The sequence below is a fragment of the Triticum dicoccoides genome, chromosome 3A (genome assembly GCF_002162155.2).
Source record: "Triticum dicoccoides isolate Atlit2015 ecotype Zavitan chromosome 3A, WEW_v2.0, whole genome shotgun sequence".
In the NCBI taxonomy this organism is placed as follows: domain Eukaryota; kingdom Viridiplantae; phylum Streptophyta; class Magnoliopsida; order Poales; family Poaceae; genus Triticum; species Triticum dicoccoides.
The window spans coordinates 269544066-269566805 of record NC_041384.1 but is presented as its reverse complement, the minus strand read 5'-3'; the positions used below and the strand labels follow the sequence as shown (position 1 = coordinate 269566805).

At 45.1% G+C, this 22740-nt stretch overlaps 1 pseudogene; it reads left to right on the top strand.

Moving 5' to 3' along the window:
• Positions 1-20586: 20586 nt before the first annotated feature.
• Positions 20587-22508, top strand: LOC119272214 (annotated as a pseudogene).
• The last annotated feature ends 232 nt before the right edge of the window (positions 22509-22740 follow it).

Genomic DNA, 22740 nt, shown 5'->3' with positions numbered 1-22740 from the left:
AGACCAGGCATATCAAGCGTCGCTTCAACTCCATTCGTGAGAGTGTTCAAAATGGAGACATAGAGATTTGTAAAGTACATACGGACCTGAATGTAGCAGATCCGTTGACTAAACCTCTCCCTAGAGCAAAACATGATCAACACCAGAATTCCATGGGTGTTCGATTCATCACAATGTAACTAGATGATTGACTCTAGTGCAAGTGGGAGACTATTGGAAATATGCCCTAGAGGCAATAATAAAATGATTATTATATTTCCTTGTTCATGATAATTGTCTATTGTTCATGCTTTAATTGTATTATCGGGAAATCGTAATACATGTGTGAATACATAGACCACAGTGTGTCCCTAGTGAGCCTCTAGTTGACTAGCTCATTGATCAACAGATAGTCATGGTTTCCTGGCTATGGACATGGGGATGTCATTGATAACGGGATCACATCATTAGGAGAATGATGTGATGGACAAGACCCAATCCCAAACATAGCACAAGATCGTATAGTTCGTTTGCTAGAGTTTTTCCAATGTCAAGTATCTTTTCCTTAGACCATGAGATCGTGTAACTCCCGGATACCGTAGGAGTGCTCTGGGTATACCAAACGTCACAACATAACTGGGTGACTATAAAGGTGTACTACGGGTATCTCCGAAAGTGTCTGTTGGGTTGACACGGATCAAGACTGGGATTTGTCACTCCGTATGACGGAGAGGTATCTCTGGGCCCACTCGGTAATGCATCATCATAATGAGCTCAAAGTGACCAAGTGTATGGTCACGGGATCATGCATTACGGTACGAGTAAAGTGAATTGCTGGTAATGAGATTGAACGAGGTATTGGGATACCGACGATCGAATCTCGGGCAAGTAACGTACCGATTGACAAAGGGAATTGTATACGGGGTTGCTTGAATCCTTGACATCGTGGTTCATCTGACGAGATCATCGAGGAGCATGTGGGAGCCAATATGGGTATCTAGATCCCGCTGTTGGTTATTGACCGGAGAGCCGTCTCGGTCATGTGTACGTGTCTCCCGAACCCGTAGGGTCTACACACTTAAGGTTTGGTGACGCTAGGGTTGTAGAGATATGAATATGCATTAACCCGAAAGTTGTTCGGAGTCCTGGATGAGATCCTGGATGTCACGAGGAGTTCCGAAATGGTCCGAAGGTGAAGAATTATATATAGGAAGTGTAGTTTCGGCCATCGGGAGAGTTTCGGGGGTCACCGGTATTGTACCGGGACCACCGGAAGGGTCCCGGGGGTCCACCGGGTGGGGCCACCCATCCCGGAGGGCCCCATGGGCCAAAGTGGGGAGGGGAACCAGCCCATAGTGGGCTGGTGCGCCCCCCTTGGCCCACCCCATGCGCCTAGGGTTGGGAACCCTAGGGTGGGGGGGCACCCCACCTGGCTTGGGGGGCACTCCACCCCTTGGCCGCCGCCCCCCTAGGAGATCCCATCTCCTAGGGTCGGCGCACCCCCTAGGGGGCCTATATAAATGGGGGGGGGGAGGGAGGGGGCAGCGGCACCTTGAGTCTTGGAGCCTCCTTCTCCTCTGCTACACCTCTCCCTCTTGTAGTATAACGGCGAAGCCCTGTTACAGTGATGCCCTGCATCCACCACCACACCGTCGTGCTGCTGGATCTTCATCAACCTCTCCTTCCCCCTTGCTGGATCAAGAAGGAGGATACGTCACGCTGACTGTACGTGTGTTGAACACGGAGGTGCCGTCCGTTCGGCGCTAGGATCTCCGGTGATTTGGATCATGTCGAGTACGACTTCCTCATCCCCGTTCTTTGAACGCTTCCGCGCATGATTTACAAAGGTATGTAGATGCAATCCGATCACTCGTTGCTAGATGAACTCATAGATGGATCTTGGTGAAACCGTAGGAAATTTTTTTGTTTTCTGCAACGTTCCCCAACATCAAGAACTCACATATATTCATGAAAACATAATAGGTTCAGATCTGAAATCATGGCACTCGGGCCCTAGTGACAAGCATTAAGCATAGCAAAGTCATAGCAACATCAATCTCAGAACATAATGGATACTAGGGATCAAACCCTAACAAAACTAACTCGATTACATGATAAATCTCATCCAACCCATCACCGTCCAGCAAGCCTACGATGGAATTACTCACACACGGCGGTGAGCATCATGAAATTGGTGATGGAGGATGGTTGATGATGACGACGGCGACGAATCCCCCTCTCCGGAGCCCCGAACGGACTCCAGAACAGCCCTCCCGAGAGGTTTTAGGGCTTGGCGGCGGCTCCGTATCGTAAAACATGATGATTTCTTCTCTCTGATTTTTTTCTCTCCGAAAGCAAATATATAGAGTTGGAGTTGGCGTCGGAGGGTTTCCAGGGGGCCCACGAGGTAGGGGGCGCACCCTGGGGGGGGGGCGCCCCCACCCTCGTGGAAAGGGTGTGGGCCCCCTGGTCTTCATCTTTGGCGAGAATTTTTTATTGTTTTTTCTAAGATGTTCCGTGGAGTTTCAGGTCATTCCGAGAATATTTTTTTTCTGCGCATAAAACAACATCGTGGCAATTCTGCTGAAAACAGCGTCAGTCCGGGTTAGTTCCATTCAAATCATACAAATTAGAGTCCAAAACAAGGGCAAAAGTGTTTGGAAAAGTATATGCGATGGAGACGTATCAACTCCCCCAAGCTTAAACCCTTGCTTGTCCTCAAGCAATTCAGTTGATAAACTAAAAGAAAGAAAGAAAAACTTTTACAAACTCTGTTTGCTCTTGTTGTTGTAACTATTTCAAGCCAGCATTCAAGTTTTCAGCATAGATCATAACTAACCACATTTGCAATAATTCTCAAGTATCATAATTACTCGTATCAATAGCATAATCAACTAGCAAGTCATAATAATAAATCTCGGATGACAACACTTTCTCAAAACAATCATAATATGATATAACAAAATGGTATCTCGCTAGCCCTTTCTGAGACCGCAAAACATAAATGCAGAGCACCTTTAAAGAGCAAGGACTGACTAGACATTGTAATTCATGGTAAAAGAGATCCAATCATAGTCATACCCAACATAAATTAATAGTGATGAATGCAAATGACAGCTGTGCTCTCCAGCTAGTGCTTTTTAATAAGAGGGTGATGACTCAACATAAAAGTAAATGGATAGGCCCTTCGCAGAGGGAAGCAGGGATTTGTAGAGGTGCCAGAGCTTGGTTTTGAAATAGAGATAAATTGTATTTTGAGCGGTATACTTTCATTGTCAATGTAACAACTAGGAGATGGCGATATCTTCCATGCTAAACACATTATATGCGGTTCCCAAACAGAATGGTAAAGTTTATACTCCCCTCCACCAACAAACATCAATCCATGGCTTGCTTGAAACAACGAGTGCCTCCAACATACATCAGGTCCCAGAGGGAGTTTTGTTTGCAATTAATTTTGATTTAGTTTGCATAAAGCATGGGACTGAGCATCCCGGTGACCAGCCATATTCTCGTGAGTGAGGAGCGGAGTCCACTCCTCTTGAGAATAACCTGCCTAACACGGAAGATAAGGACAGCCTTGGTTGATACATGATCTAATCGAGCATACAAAACAGAATGTTTATTTGAAGGTTTAGAGTTTGGCACATACAAATTTACTTGGAACGGCAGGTAGATACCGCATATAGGAAGGTATAGTGGACTCATCTGGAATAACTTTGGGGTTTAATATATTGGATGCACAAGCAGTATTCCCACTTAGTACAGGTGAAGGCTAGCAAAAGACTGGGAAGCGACCAACTAGAGAGCTACAACAGCCATGTACATGCATTAAAATTAAATAACATTGGATGCAAGCATGAGTAGGATATAATCCACCATGAACATAAATATCGTGAAGGCTATGTTGATTTGTTTCAACTACATGCGTGAACATGTGCCAAGTCAAGTCACTTAAATCATTCAAAGGAGGATACCACCCCATCGTACCACATCATAACCATCTCAATAGCATGTTGGCACACAAGGTAAATCATTATAACTCATAGCTAATCAAGCATGGCACAAGCAACTACGATGTCTAATTGTCATTGCAAACATGTTTATTCATAATAAGCTGAATCAAGAATGCGGGACTCATCATATTTACAAAAACAAAAGAGGTCGAGTTCATACCAGTTTTTCTCATCTCAGTCAGCCCATCATATATCATCATAATTGCCTTTCACTTGCACGACCGAACGGTGTGAATAATAATTAGAGTGCACGTGCATTGGACTAAGCTGGAATCTGCAGGCATTCAATAAATAGGAGAAGACAAGGCAATATGGGCTCTTTGGTTAATTCAACAATAATGCATATAAGAGCCACTTCAACAATTTAATTATGGTCTTCTCCTACTGACCCCCAAAGAAAAGAAAAGAAATAAAACTATTTACACGGGAAAGCTCCCAACAAGCAAAAAAAGAATGGGAAATATTTTTGGGTTTTCTTTTTAATTATTACTACTACAGCAGAAAAATAAACTACTACTACTTTTTTTGTTTTTCTTAAGGTTTAACAAACACACAAGAAGAAAGGAGGAAAAAGAAAATATACTAGCATGGATATAACAGTGAAAAAGTATGAGCACCGACATCTAGTAATGAGTGTGTGTGAACATAAATGTAATTTCGGTGAGAAATACGTACTCCCCCACGCTTAGGCTTTTGGCCTAAGTTGGTCTATGGCCACGGCTGGCCTGGCGGATATCCATAATAATAGTTGTTGGGGTCGTACTGCGATGAGGAAGGATAGTTGGGATCATACTGTGATGAAGAAGAAGACTCTGACTGCCACTGGCTGACAGTCATCTCTGGATCCCAAGAATAAATAGATTGTCGTGGAGGCTCATCTTGTGGTTCCTGTTCTGGCTCCTCGGTTGGTGCAGGGTTCCGGTAGGCATGAATAGCCGTCAACGGAACAAGATATGTGCCTACAGTCAAATCAAATAAAGAAGGAGCGGGTAAGGTAATAGTCTCGGGATGATGTTTATTAAAGAACAATTGATATTTAAGCTCCCCTGCCCTATTCTTAACAATGAAATCATGTGCCACCATACTTTTATGATCTAGATAAACACGGGGAAGCACCTTTTCTTCCTTCTCAGCATGCCTAATAGGTATGTTAAAATGTGTGGCTAGGTGTGTAGCATAAATGCCTCCAAAGATGGGGCCCTTAGTACGGTTAATCAAATAACAGACAGAAAAATACTATTTTTACTTTATTTCTACTAAATGACAGAAAATATAAAGAGGGTACAGAAGTTTGTGCTTCTAGTTTCATCCATCTCATGCTCATCAAAAATAATCCACTAACAAGGTTGATCAAGTCTTGTTAACAAACTCATTCCGATAATCATGAAACCTGAGAAATTTCAAATAACACTAAGTTACCTCAACGGGGATATGCACATCCCCAATAATAAGTATATCATATTTCTTCTTTGTAGTAGGAAGAGGAAATTCAAAACCTCCAATTATAATCGATGGAATTTTTCCAATGGAGTTGATACTATGAACTTGAGGTTGCTTCCTTGGAAAGTGTACCGTATTCTCATTACCATTAACATGAAAAGTGACATTGCCTTTGTTGCAGTCAATAACAGCCCCTGCGGTATTAAGAAAAGGTCTTCCAAGAATAATAGACATACTATCATCCTCGGGAATATCAAGAATAACAAAGTCCGTTAAAATAGTAATGTTTGCAGCCACAACAGGCACATCCTCACAAATACCGACAGGTATAGCAGTTGATTTATCAGCCATTTGCAAAGATATTTCAGTAGGTGTCAGCTTATTCAAGTCAAGTCTACGATATAAAGAGAGAGGCATAACACTCACACCGGCTCCAAGATCACATAAAGCAGTTTTAATATAATTTCTTTTAATGGAGTAAGGTATAGTAGGTACTCCGAGATCTCCAAGTTTCTTTGGTATTCCACCCTTAAAAGTATAATTAGCAAGCATGGTGGAAATTTCAGCTTCCAGTATCTTTCTTTTATTAGTAATGATATCCTTCATATATTTAGCATAAGGATTTGTTTTGAGCGCATCAGTTAATCGCATACACAAAAAGATAGGCCTAATCATTTCAGCAAAGCGCTCAAAATCCTCATCATCCTTTTTCTTGGATGGTTTTGGAGGAAAAGGCATGGGTTTCTGAACCCAAGGTTCCCTTTCTTTACCATGTTTCCTAGCAACAAAGTCTCTTTTATCATAACGTTGATTCTTTGATTGTGGGTTATCAAGATCAACAGCAGGTTCAATTTCTACATCATTGTTATTACTAGGTTGAGCATCATTATGAACATCAACATTAATATTTTCATTAGGTTCATGTTCTTTACCAGATGGTGTTTCAGCATCAGACATAGATATATCATTTGGATTATCAGGTGGTTCAGCAATAGGTTCACTAGAAGTTTGCACAGTTCTATCATTTTTCTTTTTCTTCTTTTTAGAAGAACTAGGAACATCAATATTATTTCTCTGAGAATCTTGCTCGATTCTCTTAGGGTGGCCTTCAGGATACAAAGGTTCCTGAGTCATTCTACCAGTTCTAGTAGCCACTCTAACAGCATAATCATTTTTCTTACTATTCATTTCATCAAGCACTTCTTTTTGAGCTTTAAGCACTTGTTCTACTTGCGTGGTAACCATAGAAGCATGTTTGCTAACAAGTTTAAGTTCACCTCTAATATTAGCCATATAGTCACCCAAGCGTCTAATCATATAAGCATTTTCTTTTAATTGTCTACCAAAATAAGCATTGAGGTCGTCTTGCTTAAACATGAAGTTATTAAACTCATCCAAGCACTGGCTGGCAATTTTAGTAGGAGGAACTTCAGCTTTATCATATCTATAGAGAGAATTTACCTTTACTACTTGTGTCGGGATATCGGGATCAGGAGGTTCTTCAGTAAATAAAGAATTGAGATTATATATTTCTTCAATAGGAGGTAAATTTCTTAACGTCTTCAGCTTTAATACCTTTTTCTTTCATAGATTTCTTTGCCTCTTGCATATCTTCGGGACTGAGAAATAGAACACCTCTCTTCTTCGGAGTTGGTTTAGGAATAGGCTCAGTAATTGGTGCAGGAGCTGGCTCAGGAGGTGCCCAATTATTTTCATTTGTCAACATATTATTCAATAGAATTTTAGCTTCATCCGGTGTTCTTTCCTTGAAAAGAGAATCAGCACAACTATCCAGGTAATCTCTGGAAGCATCAGTTAGTCCATTATAAAAAATATCAAGTATTTCGGGTTTCTTAAGAGGATGATCAGGCAAAGCATTAAGTAACTTGAGAAGCCTCCCCCAAGCTTGTGGGAGACTCTCTTCTTTAATTTGCACAAAGTTGTATATTTCCCTCAAAGCAGCTTGTTTCTTATGAGCAGGGAAATATTTAGCAGAGAAGTAATAAATCATATCTAGGGGACTACGCACACACCCGGGATCAAGAGAATTAAACCATATCTTAGCATCACCCTTTAATGAGAACGGAAATATTTTGAGTATATAGAGGTAACGCGATCTCTCATCATTAGTGAACAGGGTAGCTATATCATTTAACTTAGTAAGATGTGCCACAATAGTTTCAGATTCATAGCCATAAAACGGATTAGATTCAACCAAAGTAATTATATCAGGATCAAAAGAGAATTCATAATCTTTATCACGAGCACATATAGGTGAAGTAGCAAAAGCAGGGTCGGGTTTCATTTCATCTCTAAGTGATTCTTTGTTCCATTTAATTAATAACCTCTTAAGCTCATATCTATCATTGCAAGCGAAAATAGAGGCAGAAGATTCCATATCAAAAAGATAACCTTCAGGAATAACAGGCATATTTTCATCATCACTGTCATCATCATATTCAGATTCAATAATTTCTTTTTCTCTAGCCCTAGCAATTTGTTCATCAAGAAATTCACCAAGGGGCACAGTAGTATCAGGCATAGAAGCAGTATCATCATAAGTATCATGCATAGCATAAGTGGCATCATCAGTAACATGTGACATATCAGAACGAATAGCAGAAGCAGGTGTAGGTGTCGCAAATTTACTCATAACGGAAGGTGAATCAAGTGCAGAGCTAGATGGCAGTTCCTAACCTCCCCTCATAGTTGAGGGATAGATCTTGGTTTTTGGATCTCTCAGGTTCTTCATAATGATAAGCAGATATAAATCCCAAGTGACTCAAAGAATAGAGATATGCTCCCCGGCAACGGCGCCAGAAATTAGTCTTGATAACCCACAAGTGTAGGGGATTGCAACAGCTTTCGAGGGTAGAGTATTCAACACAAATTTATTGATTCGACACAAGGAGAGCCAAAGAATATTCTCAAGTATTAGCAGTTGAGTTGTCAATTGAACCACACCTAGAAACTTAGTATCTGCAGTAAAGTGTTTAGTAGCAAAGTAATATGATAGTGGTGGTAGCGGCAACAAAAGTAAAGACAGCAAAAGTAATGTTTTTGGTATTTTGTAGTGATTGTAACAGTAGCAGCGGGAAAGTAAATAAGCGTAAACCAGTATATGGAAAACTCGTAGGCACCGGATCAGTGATGGATAATTATGCCAGAAGCGGTTCATCATGTAACAGTCATAACATAGGGTGACACAGAACTAGCTCCAGTTCATCAATGTAATGTAGGCATGTATTCCGTATATAGTCATACGTGCTTATGGAAAAGAACTTGCATGACATCTTTTGTCCTACCCTCCCATGGCAGCGGGGTCCTATTGGAAACTAAGGGATATTAAGGCCTCCTTTTAATAGAGAACCAGAACAAAGCATTACCACATAGTGAATACATGAACTCCTCAAACTATGGTCATCATCGGAAGTGGTCCCGATTATTGTCACTCCGGGGTTGCCGGATCATAACACATAGTAGGTGACTATAGACTTGCAAGATAGGATCAAGAACTCACATATATTCATGAAAACGTAATAGGTTCAGATCTGAAATCATGGCACTCGGGCCCTAATGACAAGCACTAAGCATAGCAAAGTCATAGCAACATCAATCTCAGAACATAATGGATACTAGGGATCAAACCCTAACAAAACTAACTCGATTACATGATAAATCTCATCCAACCCATCACCGTCCAGCAAGCCTACGATGGAATTACTCATGCACGGCGGTGAGCATCATGAAATTGGTGATGGAGGATGGTTGATGATGACGACAGCGACGAATCCCCCTCTCCGGAGCCCCGAACAGACTCTAGATCAGCCCTCTCGAGAGGTTTTAGGGCTTGGCGGTGGCTCCGTATCGTAAAATGTGATGATTTGTTCTCTCTGATTTTTTTCTCTCCGAAAGCAAATATATAGAGTTGGAGTTGGCATCGGAGGGTTTCAAGGGGGCCCACAAGGTAGGGGGGGCGCACCCCCACCCTCGTGGAAAGGGTGTGGGCCCCCTGGTCTTCATCTTTGGCGAGGATTTTTTATTTTTTTCTAAGATGTTCCGTGGAGTTTCAGGTCATTCCGAGAATATTTGTTTTCTGTACATAAAACAACATCATGGCAATTCTGCTGAAAACAGCGTCAGTCCGGGTTAGTTCCATTCAAATCATACAAATTAGAGTCCAAAACAAGGGCGAAAGTGTTTGGAAAAGTAGATACGACGGAGATGTATCATCTAGCATACCGCAAAACGGAGGAAACGAACCTCCTACGGTCGAAACGGGGGTCCTATTGATCTGGAGGGGTGTGGCATACCGCAAAACGGAGGAAACAAACTTGTGTTGGAGCGCTACGGTCAAAATGGGGGTCCTGTTCATCGGCAGGGGTGTGGCGTACCGCAAAACGGGACTCCACGGGATACTGTTCATCTCCACCGTCGACCACCTCCAGCCTCCACGGGCTACTGTTCATCAATCGTCGACCTCATCCAGCCTCCACCTGCGACTGTTCATCCACGGGCTCCTGTTCATCCAGCCTCCACTACGCGCTACTCCACCGGCTACTGTTCAACCAGCCCTCTCAACGGGCTCCTGTTCAACCACTGCCTCCACGGGCTACTGTTCATCCAGCCCTCCACCGTCTACTGTTCATCCTGCCCTCCACGAGGTGGTCCTGTTCATCCTTCCCTCCACGGGGTCCTGTTCATCCAGCCCCAACCGGCTCGATCGATCGGGGTCCTGTTCATCCAGAGGCAACACCACGGGGTCTTGTTCATCCACCCCACCGGGAACTGTTCATCCAAACCCCCCAGCAACGCTCACTGTTCATCCAGAGGCAGCATCAACCGGCTTCAGTTAGCAGCAATAGCGAAGGAATCGCTCGATCGGGTTCAGTTAACAGCCATCGATCGATCGCTCGGGTTCAGTAACGTGTAGCCTGCAGTGCAATCGCTCGGGTTCAGTTAGAGCCCAACGCCTTGCTCGGGTTCAGTTAGAGCCCAACAACTCGCACCCACGCGCGTACGTGTATGAGAGAAATGCGTATCGCTCGGCCCCGACCACCCACCGTAACCGGGAACACCCTGATATTGTCCTCACCCTCGCTTCTACCATGGTTTGTTCCGTCATGGACGGCCCAAAGAATGTCATGCAGCTGAGTCTCCGGCCCGCCTAGGACGAAAAGCCCATTTTCTGTCATGATTTTTTGTCATAGAAGTAGGATCCCACCACATCTATGATGATACCGTGTTTTGTCATAATTATTGTCATAGAAGGGTCATAAGTATGACATAATTTTTTTTGTTCGGCCCAAAATGTCACAGATGTGTATTTTTTTGTAGTGATGGGTCCTTATAGTGAGCTAATAAGACAAGCTACTCCTCATCATCAGAGATATAGATGATTATTGGCTATTTGGATATGGAAGGGGGCGAGGCCTCCACATCGTGGATGCTTCATCATAGTGGCGAGGTGCCTGAGTCGCTCTGGGCACCAACCTGCTGGCTCTCGAGTTGAGGTACGTAAGTGCACGCTGAGAAAACACCCCATAGTCTTCATCGAAGGCACCGAGGGTGGCCTCGAGAAAACGCCATGAATTATCTTTTGAAGCATCCAACCGTGTCACGACATCAACGCACGAGGCATTGACGGTGGCCTCGATTGCGAGGTGCTCCTCCAAGATATGGGGGTCGGCACGAATGGCAGCCATCGCGACCTCATCCGCGCGTGCGGTCGCGATTTGCTTCTCCGCTGCCAAATGCTCCTTGAGCTCCTGGCTATACTACATGCACCATGGCTTTGGGTGGCGCTTATTTGGTGGAGGGGTCGGTGATTTGTGTGGAAGGTGTCGTGTCGGCGGTCGGGGCATGTGGGATTTGGAAGGAGGAGGAGAATGGGGGTCAGGTGTGGATTACCTGCTTGGATAGACGAGGCCGAGCAGCGTGAAGGAGGGTCGCCGGCGAGGAGGTGAAACTACAAGTAAGGAGTGAATGTTTAAACTTGTAAAGGTAGTCGGAAATAGGGGAAATGTGGCTTTTGATAAGGTGGAGGGGGCGAGAAGGTAGATATTTCCGCGGAAGCCAAATTTTTTGAATCGGTGCAGCTAAAAAACTGGCGAGCAGTGTCATCAGACATGGTCCCTTATTCAGCACTGTATACGATATGTGAACATCACAAATGATTCATCTAGCTTAACCCATGTGTGATGAGTTTTAACATGCAATTTTTGGTTCGAATTTCCTTGGTTACAGTGGTCATCCACGTCATTGCATAATTTAGGTACACAAAGGAGACTACAACACACCCACACTTCTTAATCGAGCAAGTTCAGCAATTAAATAGAGCTAGCTGACCTCAAAATTACTCTAACAAATTAAAGAATGGTGCTCTTAATTAAACAAAACAAAGAGTACTAATACGGCTAGTGCTCATCGATCTCCGCCGCCTCCTTCATGCCCAGCTCGCGCCCGACGGTCTCATGGGGAAGGGGCTCCATGTCATCCATCGCACCATACTCGGCAAGCATCTCGCCATCTGTGTCCGCCATCTCTTTGGAAAAGGCCCCCACAAATGGGTGTGGGCAGCCGCGACCTAGGCTTGGACGGGCTCCGTCGTGGAAAGGTATGCAGTGGAGGAACGAATGGCTGCTCGAATGCTCTCGACGATTGCCAACTCTTCGGCCGTGGGTGGCTGACTATTGTCGGACAAGCTTTGTTCAATTTGTGTAGTGACCGCCATGAGCTGGGCGTGGGCGACCTCGACATGGTCATGGGCGGCCTCTATTAGGGCTAAGGCCACCGCTGCAGAACGGACAGTTGTTGTGGCGCTCTCGCCAGTTGCTATGCCCGAGGAAGATGTTGCTACCGCCACTTGAGGAGCACCTTCTCGCATAAGCCATAGGCGTACTATACTCCACGATGCTCCAAGATAGTTTGTACTTCATCTCACATGGTTGGTGATAATAAACTGTGTGTGATCTACTTGATTTTTCATCTTGATTTGAATTACATAATGGGGTCATGGCGGCAATGGAGGGTGTTTGAATTGCTAGAACTTTTATCTGTAGTGAACATTAAACTATATGTGTGTCGTAAAAAAATTGGAATTATTTAGGGTTCGTTTGGACATTTTATACATTAACTTGGTTTTCTAGCCATTTCAGGTGCACCATTCAACATTAAACTACATGCACATGCTCCAGTGCACCAACATGGGTCGTAAAATCATATATGTGTCCATGGGTTTATGCTTATGTCCCATGCAAGAAATGGGGATGAATTTTGAACACCACGACACCGTGGCTCTCCGACAAACGTTGTGGTACTTGCTTTTGTAATTCTAGTAAATCCAAAACCCATCTGAAATTCATGAACCTTGGCAAGCTATCATGGAATGGCATCAACATGCTGAGGTAAAAAATATTATCCCATTTGGGGCAGGTTATGGTATATGCTTCTCACAAACTAGAGCTTCTCATAAGAAGCCTCATGGTTCCATTAGGGAAACGTGTCACCTTTGTGGACAAAATGATATTCGTCGCCTCTTCTTACTTTCAATTTTTGCTTGGTGTCAACATAGAACAACAGGAGTGTCGTGTTAAATTTTGGATTTTTTTCGGGGATTGTTTGGACATTTTTATATGTTAACTAAGTTTTCTAGGCATTTATGTGCATAATTCAAAATTGAACTACATGCACATGCTCCCGTGCATAAAAACGGGTTGAAAAATGAAATGTGTGTCCTTGGTTGCAAGCTTTGGTCACATGCAAAAAATGAAAAGAATGTCAAACACCTTGACACTGTTGCTCGGCCGCTAACATTGAGATACATGTTTTTAAAATTCTAGTAAATCAAAAACTCGTCTGAAATTCAAGAAACTTGACATGATATCATGGAACAGCATCGACATGCTGTGGTAAAAATATTGTCCCATTTGGGGCAGGTTTGGGTATAAGCTTCTCGCAAAAAAGAGCTTCTCTCACAACAAGCCTGATGGTTTCGGTAGGGAACGTGCCACCTTGGGGGACGAAACAATATCTGTTGCCTCTTCTTACTTTCAAAATTTTTCTCGTGTCAACATAGAAGAACAGGAGTGTTGTGTCATTTTCTGGGACTTTTCAGGGTTCGCTTGGACATTTTTATACATTAACTAAGTTTTCTATGCATTTATGTGCATAATTCAAATTTGAACTACATGCACATGCTCTAGTGCATATAAATGGGTTCAAAATTGAAATGTGTGTCCTTGGTTGCATGCTTAAGGCCCATTTAAGAAATGAGAATGAATGTCAAACACCTTGCCACTGTTGCTCGGCCACTAACATTGATATACATGGTTTTTAAATTCTAGTAAACTGAAAACGTGTCTGAAATTTATGAAACTTGACATGCTAGCATGGAACAGCATCAACATGCCATGGTAAAAATATTGTCCGATTTGGGGAAGGTTGGGGTATAAGCTTCTCACAAACCAGAGCTTCTCACAACAAGCCTCATGGTTACGGTAGGGAATGTTTCACCTTTCTGAACGAAATGATATCTGTTGCCTCTTCTTGATTTCAATTTTTTTCTAGTGTCAACATAGAACAGCATGAGTGTTGTGTTAATTTTAGGAATTTTTCGGGGTTTGTTTGGATATTTTTATAAATTAACTGAGCTTTCTATGCATTTCTGTGCATAATTCAAATTTGAACTAGAGGCACATGCTCCAGTGCCTGTAAATTGGTTGAAAATCTAATCTGTGTCCTTGGTTGCATGCCCAGGTCCCATGCAAGAAATGGGAATGAATGTAAAACACCTTGCCACTGTCGCTCGGCCACAGACACTGATATACATTTTTTTAAAATTCTAGAAAATCCAAAACTCCTCTGAAGTTCATGAAACTTGGCATGCTATCACGGAGCAGAATCATCATGTTGTGGCAAAAAAATTGTCCAATTTAGGGCAGGTTTGGGTACAAGCTTCTCACAAAGCAGAGCTTCTCACAACAAGCCTGATGGTTTCGGTAGGGAACATGCCACCTTTGGGGACAAAACGATGTCCGTTATCTCTTCTTGCTTTCAAAAATTTTCTAAGCATTTTCGCAAACCAGAGCTTCTAAGCAGGTTTGGGTACAAGCTTCTCGCAAACCAAAGCTTCTAAGCATTTTATGTGCATAATTCAATGTTGAACTACATGCACATGCTCTAGTGTAGAAAAATGGGTTGACATATCAAATTTGTGCCCTAGGGTGCATGCTTAGGACCCATGCAAGAAATCTGAATGAATTTGAAATACCAGGGCATTGTTGATTGCCGACAAAACATTGAGATACTTTGTTTTCAAATTTTAGTAAATCCAAAACTCATTTGAAATTCATGAAACTTGGCATACTATCATGGAATGGCACCCGACATGCTGTGGTATTTTTCGTGTCCATTTTGAGAGAAGGCGCACTTGAATAACAGCCAACAAAGGCATTTTGAAACAAATATCTGCCACTTTAACATATCAAACGTTTGTATAATTTAAATCATGTGTGTTATGTTAACCATTCATGTGACGCCACGTGTCTGGCTTTTAATGGCTATAGGAGGTGTTGTGCTGACAGCTGCTTGACTGAACGGGAGGCGTGCGAGCGCAGCCCGGTGCATAGGCTGACCAAGAGGCGTGCAAGCTGTCCTCCAGTGCGCATGCTCACTAGGAAGCGTGGGAGTTGTATGCTGCGCAGGCTCACTGGGAAGCAAGCCCTTTGACTTCCATGGCTGCCCGCCTTGCTCGCATCCTCTCCATTAATGGCGCCCGAGCCACTGTTTAATATGGGCACCCTTACTGCTCACCTCCCATTCCCCTCCATCCCGCAGACCTCCACAAACGCCATGGTGCAGAAGGATCATCTGCCACTAGTCTTCAAGTTTGGTGAACTCGACTCCGAGCCGGAGGACATAGAAAATAAGGAGGAATGGGGCCTCATGGACATGGCCCTGAACGAGCTGGTCGCGGCAGTTCCTGCCCCCGCGCCCCTCCTAGCTCCCATCACCGCGCCCGTGCCAGCGACCATCCTCGTAGCATTGACGGGCTGGTTGCCAAGCACTATCGCAGAGCTAGAACTCGCGGGCGTCAGCGACGTCTTCATGGACCTGTGCGAGCTCGTCTACATGCCAGTGCCAGTGCTCGTCCCCGTGCCCTTGTGCACCCCTCCACCCACCATGGCACCGGTCCACGTGCGCTTGCCTGCACCCGCCGCGCTCGTGCCCATGCGCGCCCCCTCAGCGGCATGGTGCGCCGCCATCGACCACTACCTCGCAGCATCGCTAGTTGTCGTCCTCCCCCCTCCCCCCCATCGATCGCGCGATGACATGATGTTTGATTTCCAGGTGAAGAACATTCTATGCTGCCTTCAAGACTTAAACAACGGCTTCCTGGAGGATGACAACGCCGGCGTGGCACCCCGCCTCCGCCGCCGCCAGAAATAGTTTTTTTAGGTTTAATACTATATCTCGATCATATGAATATAAATTCACAGTGTGACTGAATGAAAGATATGGTTTGAATGAGCTTGCGTTTTTCTATCTTAATGTATAGACTTATCAGACGATTTCCTTTAAACAAATAAATGGTTTTTAAATATGAAACACTCAATGCAAACATTTTAGTTAGAACACCCGTAGGAAAACTGAAAACTTCCCAAAGAAGCCAAGGGAAAATGTGTTGAGCAGGATTTGTGCGGCTCTTGCTGGTGAACATTTTAGATAGAGCACCCTTATGCAAAATGAGAACTATGGTCTTCCCCAGTAAGTCAAGGGAAAATTCACAGCGCAGGATTTGTGCATCTCCTCAACACAAACGGTTCAGATTGAATCCGGTATGCAAAGACATACTTCGGCGCTAAGCCAAGAGAAAATGTGCCGAGCAGGATTTTTACATCCCTTCAACGCAAATGGTTGTTTTGGATGACCCATGTGCAACCACGTACAGAGATTTTGGTAAGATTTGCATCTGTCATATTGGGTATATTGCCATTTGTCAAACTGGAAAGATTGGCATTTGGTGATCTAGTAATATTGCCGTTTGTCAGCCTTGTAACACTGCGATTTGTGAAAATATACAACTAAAAATCACTAGCACTATCAAATTTTTGCAACTAAAATTCAGTAACTAAGCCTAGATTTCATTCATAGATTAAGCAGTCGTTCTTTATAAAAACAGTTCAACTCGACAGCTGAACCGACCAAACTTTTCCCCAATTGTTGCCAACCACGTAATGAAATAGCTAGTTCAACTATATATACTAGCTAATTTTAAGTACATTGTACAGTTTAACCACATCTATACTCAGATGAACCGAGCAAAATAGCCCCTAAATACTACTACTACGGAGGGGCTTTGTACTACTTCTGGTAGCCTCTCCTCTGTCGAGCGCACTCAGTAAGAGGCAGAGGAGGAGGAGCCTAGCGACGAGCTGGACAACTGCAATACGCTGCCTGCCGCTGCTACACCTTCAGCGATGCTTACTTTGAACACCCTCAGCGGTGGTTCTCCTTGTAGATCTCCTGATTCCTCGCCTGTGCAGAGGTGTGTGTTGCGGCCACGGTGGCGGCAAGGCTCTTTGTGTGCTCGACGAGGCGCTCCTCCTCCCGCGGGAACTCGATGTAGTGCGCAAGGTCGCTGACGCACGTGCGACCCTCCACCTCCGCCTCCCGTCTTCGGGTAGTGGTGGCGGAGCGGGTGATGACCCCGGTGGTCGATGGTGGGGTGGCGGCCATGGCGGCCGGCGATGGGTTGGCGGCCACGACCACCACCTCCTGCCTTCGGGCCGCGGCGGTGGAGCGGGTGATGGCCACGGTGGCCGGCAGTGGGGTGGCGGCCACGACGGCCACCTCCCAACTTCGGTCCTCGGCAGCGGAGTGGGTGATAGCGTAGCTTTTGACGGTGGTGTGGCGGCCGCAACAACAGATAGTGGGGTGGCGGCAACGATAGCTGACAACAGCTGCCGACAGGAAGCGGCAGCGGAGTGTGTGGTGGGTGTTTTGTGCACACGCAACAGGGATGCCACACACACTACACTACGTCAGGGACTGTGTCGCCGCCACGGTGTAGCCTCCCAGCTAGAGGTGTCCTCTGATGACGGCGGAGCGGCTGAGTGACGATGACGGACTGGTGCCATTGGCGATTGTGGGAGAAGAAGACGAGATAAGCTACTGGGAGGGAGGGGAAAATGCGACGCAGGACTCGCCGGACATTAGGATTTATATAGAAGGCCGATAAGCATTGGGATTTTGGGGGAATTTTCTGACTCGGGTAGGAAGATTGCACGGGAACCTGCGCGGTTGTGCGGGAACGAGCTCACCACCGTTTGGCCAAAAGAATGCCCCCGCGCGGTGCTCAAGCTTTCGCTCTAAGCCGTCTGCGGTAGCGGGGGTGACGATACATGCGAGAGGAGGACGAAAGTACACGTACACATACTGTTAATAAAATAAAAACGTTTGCGGTGAAATTACCTACTACCCACATCCTGGTTTATAAGTTGTCTATGTATTTTTGTGCCAATTTTTTACTATAGAATTAACTAATAAAATACGAATGCATGTCGCGAGAGATTTTATCGTTGGATTCGTATTTGAACATAGTTTCCAATTATATAATTTTTGTAACATGCATTAACATTTTATAGGTTAAATTTGAGGTCAAAATATGGCATAGAATATAAAGGGGACTAATAGACCAAGACGGCAGTAGTAGCACATGGCCGCTCTCTACGCAGGGACGCAATTGTCGGTCGGCTTGTAGATGACCATTTCCTGCATGTTCAACTGCTCTATGTGTGTGGTTGGTTGCGGTTGAGGAAGCCGTGGCGCACTCTGCTCGCATCCCTCCAGGCACTCTGCCCTCGTCCCTCCACACGCACTGCCAGTGTTTGGGGCCGGCACACTATCATGCATGTTCGTGTGCATGCGGTTGCGCCGGGCACGACACCATGATGCAGTTACGTGCTGCAAAAACTGCCATGCGGACGTGCCGAGAATCCAGGCCGCCCGGCCCCCATTTATTCCTATGGCCATTTACCTTCATCTCTCGCGCCACACAACACAATAAGTACACCCATGACAACACATACAGAGAGGCCATCTAGCGGTTCCAATGGCACTCCCCGTGGCTCCAATGGCGCTCCCAGCGGCCGACGATGACAACACTAGGCAGTTCACCATGCATGACATAGTGGACACCCACGTGAGGGGGAAGGCCCTCTCGGTGTTGTTCACGAATGAGCCAGTCTCAGTGGATAGCTCCATCCAAACTATGGAGGAGTTGCTTGCCGAGGACAAGTACCAAGTGCTTGGTTCGACCTCGAGTACACCATCGGTCGTGCCGGGCATGATCAGAAGGTTGTTGTCGCCTAGTTGTGCGTGCAACATGACGTCCTCGTCTACCACTACCACTTGGCCACAAGGCCTTGCGAGCATTTATCCAGTTTTATCAAAAGCTCCAGCTACAGTTTCACTATGGTGGACACCACCAACGATCTAAAAGTGCTCAACGTTTCGGGCTCAAAATGCCAGAATCTTGTCAACATCCAGGTCCACTACAAGGTCTGGGCAACGACAACAACAAAATGGAACTCCCTGGTTGACCTCGCCTCGGCCATCATCAGCCCCTACTACATGAAGATGAAGGATGAGAGCAAGAAGGACAAGAATGCCTGCCACCGTGTTTGGCATGCGAGACTGGGTGAACAACACTTCAAGTACGCGACCAAGGACGCGTACACAAGCTACGAGATGTACATGCGGATCGTGGACATGAGGGAGTGTCTTCTTCCTGCCCAGACGAGGGATCGAGCCACAGATCAATGGCGGGAGCGTCACAAGAAGTAGATAAGTAGATGATCGTTTCTCCTAGTATAGAATGCATATAGTTGTGAGGTGTGTGCGAATGATATGTATAGTAACTTATGTAATTGGATGTTTATTTTAGTTATATATATATACACACACACTATATATATTATTATTGTGTAGACAGAGCAAATAACACGGCTTATTAGCAGCAATCGTTTGTGTTATTGATCTTCGCACACATTTCTGATTACGGACCTATTTGCCGTGTATCACACACATCTTGTTTAGTTGAACTGTTTCTATTGTGTTGCCTAATCGCACACAATTCATCCTAGTGAACTGTATGTTGTATATCGCACACACCCTCATCTGGCTGCCCGTTTCTGTTGTTCTGCCTCATCGTAAACAGTTCTTCTGGATTAACCATTTGCCGCCATCGCAAACATTTTGCATCTTTTTGACGGTTTTATTACATCATCGTTTGTGATTGATCCATGGCACAGAGTTTCATCGAAGGGTCTCTGATTGGATGTCGCGTTTGGACCAGCCTGCAGTAGCGGTATTAAATAGCATAATGAATCTGAACATATAATCTTCCACCAAATAAATCATATACTAACCAAGTAGAAGAAGAAGTAATCAACACTACTAGTCACTACTAGGGAAAAGCTTATACATAGACGCTTACTAGTAGCGCTCTTTATTTACCCATGCTACTACTATTTACTATTAGCGTGCTATAATGACCCGCGTTACTAGTACTATTTACTAGTAGTGCGTTGCAAAAAATAACACATTAGTAAATATTCTCGACCGTGCCCCGCGGATAGACCGTAGTAGTAGCGTGGGTTTTAAACCATTGCTATTGCTAAGTGGATATCTGTAGCGCCAGTGAGATACCCTGCGCTACCGCTAGCCTTTCAGTCCCATCCCCACCCCGTCAACCGTACCTGTCCACCCACTCCCGCACCCCACCCACCCCTGATTCACATCCCCTCCACCTCCTCTCATCTCCTCTGCCGACGGGATCTATCCCTTTCTCCGATCCATGCTGGGATCCTCCATCATGTGGCCGCACACGCGCGCAGCCTTCCTCCACCGCCCAGGCGACAAGGCCCATCGCGACGGCCAGCCCGGGCTGCACCCCACCACGGCATGGAGGTGGGGTGGCGCGGCGGACCCAAGGGAGAGCCTAGTGGCTGCGCGGACGGCGATGGAGGAGGCGGTGTATGAGGTGGTGCTGCGGCAGGCCACCTAGGGTTTGCGCCTCCTCCCTCCGTCCCCATCACACAAGGTGCATCGAGGATGACGACGCCAACCTCGGACCATCGAAAGCATCATGGAGAAGTACGAGAAGATGGAAAAGGTCGGGGAGGGCACCTACGGCAAGGTGTACAAGGCGTAGGACAAGGCGACGGGCCAGGTGGGGGCGCTCAAGAAGACCCGCCTGGAGATGGACGAGAGGACGAAGGGATCCCGACCACCACGCTCCGTGACATCTCCCTCCTCCGCCTCCTCTCCATCTCCCTCTACATCGTCCGCCTCCTCGCAGTTGAGCAGGCCACCAAGGGTGGCAGAGCTGGCGGTGGAGGGAAGCCCGTCCTCTACCTCGTCTTCGAGTTCCTTGATACTGACCTCAAGACGTTTGTCGACGCATACTGCTGTGGGCCTGCCCCTAAGCCGCTCCCAACTCTGGTCATGAAGGTAGCGATTTTAATTAGTTTTGAGGCTGATTTGCCCTTGCCCTGCTCACTTGGCTTTCTGCCGTTCCTACATCGGCTGAGTCTCCTATCCATCGATTTGAGGACTTTGCACTTCCTCATATATGCCTATTCTGAACTCTGAGTTTTGCATCAGAAACATGCAGAACATTGATATGCAATCAGAGCGAACTACACTGTAAATTTGTAGCTGGTTTGAATTCGTCAAAAAATATGCAAACTCTACTACTCTAGCCTAGTTGCAGGAGACTAAATTAGGAACTAAGTAGTGCTAGTATAATGGTTGAAACTCAATGTTGACTGCTGCTGGCGTTCTCTATTTTGCATACACTCAAGTACAGATTAATTTGTTGTTAGCTTTGGAATCAATTCATCTTCATGCCTTTATTTTGAGGATGCAATCGTTAATTTTCATTGGATAGCAGATGGCAGAGTCCAGTTTAATTTTGATAGGTCTGTTTCTGGCTAATAGACAACTTTCTTTACTTTCTTGTAGAGTTTTTTGTATCAGTTATGCAAAGGAATTGCACACTGCCATGGCCATGGTGTCCTTCATCAGTTAGACCTCTGTTTTCTGATTTATGTTGCTGTATTTATCGGCCCATACAACATATTGCAATTGTTGCTAATGTGATTTACCATTGTTCCTCTTTGATGTCATAGGGATTTAAAGCCCCAAAATCTATTGGTTGACAAGGAGAAGATGATACTGAAAATTGCAAATCTTGGGTTAAGTAGAGCTTTTACTGTTCCTATGAAAAGCAGATCTTTGGTTAATGTACAGCGACAATGTTGTTGCACTTGTGCTAGTCAGTGGGGAGAAAGCTAGAACCTTGGTCTTCAAGTTCTTGGAAGGACTAGAGGATATGCTGATGCTACGCAGGTAAATCTTACATGCCTCGTCGTTAATCATTGTTGGTGAAACAAATCTCATTTGAGAAATCTCAGCCCATTTTCTTATTAATGAATACTGTTACCCACATTATCTTGACTCACATAATGATCTTTTTCTTTAGGATTCAGGATTTGTTTTTCTTTTTTCTTGTTATTATGCATTACTATGAGTTCATTGTATTAAGATTCCTTGCAACTTCAAGCACTTGAGCTATTTACAGAAGGAGGGGACCCGGCCTTCTTCATGTCTTGTGGCAGTGTCTTCCTTTGATTCATTCGTGCAACAAAGAGGGGACCTGGCCTTCTTCATGTCCCGTGCAAACATTAAGGACTAGACTTAGGTTGTTACTATTGATGCATGTGCATGTGCTAAAAAGAAAGAAAATACCATACCGGATTTGAGCGCTGATGTGTACTAACAAGTTTTCACTTTCCCGACGTGGCCGTATGTGTGATTGACACTAACTACGACAGCCTGGTGGGCATCGTGCTCTTCAACCACTTAGAGGTGGACTTTGACGTGAAGCCCAGCGACCGCGCCGCACGGATGATCGTCCATGTGATCACGATGCCGGATGTCGCCGAGGTGGAGGACCTCGACGCCATCTTTTGGGGTGAGGGAGGATTCGGGTCCTCCGGCGTGTGAACTTCGATCCTTGGTAGATACATGTAGAGAAGTAGTCTGTTTAGGCCGGTGGTGGAACACTAGGGAAGGTAGCCACCTTCGGTTCTGTGTGTTTAATTTATTTTGCACTAGACGTGTCCCTGATTTCTATCTATGAGTAATGCACATAAATTTTTTTTAATTTGTTAGTAGTAGCGCTGGGGAAAACTACACACTACTACTATCTAGCATAGTATTAGCACCTAGTATACTA